Source organism: Hipposideros armiger, unplaced genomic scaffold, assembly GCF_001890085.2.
Source record: "Hipposideros armiger isolate ML-2016 unplaced genomic scaffold, ASM189008v1 scaffold_58, whole genome shotgun sequence".
Lineage (NCBI taxonomy): Eukaryota > Metazoa > Chordata > Mammalia > Chiroptera > Hipposideridae > Hipposideros > Hipposideros armiger.
Genome location: NW_017731408.1, coordinates 3,939,442 through 3,941,754, shown reverse-complemented (window position 1 = coordinate 3,941,754; position 2,313 = coordinate 3,939,442). Strand labels below are relative to the sequence as shown.

General features: G+C 52.8%; 1 protein-coding gene across 8 annotated transcripts in view; it reads right to left on the bottom strand.

The window, feature by feature from the left end:
• The window catches only part of TLR2 (toll like receptor 2), a 12,929-nt gene extending 11,286 nt beyond the window's left edge, over nucleotides 1-1,643 (bottom strand). For 5 of the 8 annotated variants that reach the window (XM_019641229.1, XM_019641232.1, XM_019641233.1 and 2 more), the window contains exon 1: nucleotides 1,357-1,495. The gene's annotated coding sequence lies outside the window, so the exon portion shown is untranslated. The other 3 variants (XM_019641235.1, XM_019641230.1, XM_019641231.1) reach the window with 3 other exon arrangements.
• Nucleotides 1,644-2,313: the final 670 nt, after the last annotated feature.

Sequence of the window (2,313 nt, the reverse complement as noted above, 5' to 3'; positions counted from 1 at the left end):
GAACTGTTGTTCAGCATCTTAGCTGTGGAGGGCAGTGTCACTGGCCCTCATATGTGGGATCCAAACCGGGGCCCTCTGGCATCCCAAGCCAGCTCTTAACAAGCCACTAGGCCCACCCGCCAAATTATTTTTAAAAATGCAAAAAGAAATAACTGGTAGCTTAGAAACTTCCAAAACACGTTGTCAACTGACTATTTTCATAAAATGGATACATTATAAAAATTTAAATGTTCTTTGCTTAGAACAGGAAGAAACTTAAAATATTGGTGACTGAATCATTTTTCAAATAATCATGATGTTTGCTATTTCCCTTTTTTGTTCTCTACTTTCAAGTTAGGGCATTCGACCTACCAGTTGCTTTTTTGGTAAACATCTAAGTTAGTCAAATGCAGTTAAGACACTGCAGGATTTGAGTCACCTCAGATTTGAATTCTTTTCCTCCCCCCCCCCCCATTGCTCTCTCCTCTCTGTCAGAAAAAACACTATCCTGGCTTGCACTTAAGTTCTAAACACAAGTTTCATTTATAGAAGTTGAGGAAGTTATAAGGGGAACTTCAAAGCATCCTTACTTTAAAAACTTGTCTCTGCTGAAATGCTCTATGTTCTCATCAGAACTGATTAAACATAATCATATCTGACATAACACAGATATTCTAAGGATGAAGGTACGTGGAGTGGGGTTGGGGCCCATCCCAAAGCAGAGGCCAGGCTCGGGGTTAGGGAGTGAGTGTCCTGAACGTTTCTCAGTTCTGAGCCCCAGCGACCAAAATCCAGCCTTGAAAAGTTTGGTCCTAGCGGTAACGAGTGAGCGCAGACACATCCCCAGTAGGACGCACAGGTACAAACTTGAAAGCCTTTACCTGGTCGGTGTCACCCCGAGGTGGGAGTAGGGCCAGCGCACAGAGCCGCTGGCAGGAGGACCGCCCTAGGGGAGCCAGGAAACCGGAGCACCTGGTCGGTGTCACTGCCCACCTCGGCCTCCCGGGGGACGCAGCCACCCGCAGCCTGCAGCCCAGCGGAAACTCCAGGAGGCAGCCCCCAGGGGACTCCGAGGTTGGAAAGGTGCTCCGGTCCCTTTCTGGGTGGCCCCTGCTTCTCCCGAAGGCCGACCTCCACCTGGCCTTCGCGTGTCCACTTTCCCGCACAGGGCCATGCAGAATGGGACTGCCGAGCGTCGACGTCCCTGGGGGCTGGGTATTCTCCCCGCCGCCTTGGCCAGGACCCGGGCGCCGCAGACCGTGAAGCGGGGGTCCCTGGAGCCCCTTTGGAGGCCGTGGTTCCCTGTGCCTTTGCCGGGCTGGGCCGGATCAGGGAAGGGCCAGTGGAATGTGCTTTGGGCCCCAGCGCCTGACTTACCTTGGAGTTGCGGAGCCACCGACTCGCAGTGCGCTTTTGGGTTTCCCTGGGGACCCGCCCCGCCCAGGAAGAGAATGAAGGTTGGGGATAAAGTGCGCAGCGGAGCTACCCCTGTTCCCGGGGCGGGGAAACCGCCGGCTCTGCCCAGCACTCACCGCAGCAAAGGGGTGGAGGCTGTGCCCGGACGCATCGCGCCCGTCCTTCCCCGTAGGCTTAGTCAGATGGCCGTGACCTAGGTTGCCTGGCCGGCGTGTGGGTCCTGCCCCGACCCCCGCCTTGTGCTGGACTCGTGTCAGGGGAGTGCGCTGGGAGCTGGCTGGGGGTCACAGGGCAAGAAAAAGGGAACTGAAGTGCTAGAAATACCTCGGGACATTCCCCAAATGCCACAGGCAGATTTCGTAACCAAAGAGACGCCTGATTACCCAACCAGTGTTTTCTTGAAGCTTCCGGCATCCAACCCGTACATTACCCTGAAACATACCGTCTTTAAAAGACTCCACTTCTCCATCCTTTTCCATCCTTGGAAACCAGGCTTTTAGTGAATCATGCTTTTCATTCATCCTCCCCTTTTGAACACCTTCTCGCTGGCTAATATCTCTCCAGGGCCCACTTCCTCCCACAAGTCTATGCTCTCCTGGGTTAAAATAGCTCGCCAATCACTATCCAGATCAATACAGCAAGATTTTGCCTCAGGAGCCGGTAAGGACAGCGCCAGGTGCTTCGTTTGTTTGCTTGTTTGTTTTAGTCCTGTGGAGTCCCTGCTGATGCACTGTCTCCAGTCCCTACATCCCATCCACAGTCTCACCATAAAGAGATGTGGGGCTCCCACAGATACTGAGATTTTGAACCTGAGTCCTTCCCTTGCCCCAGTCCATCCCTGTTTCTCAAGGTAAGTAATTCCAAAAACTGTCTTAGATTGCCTGTTTTCATTGCCACAGAAAATAGTTTATCTCAGGT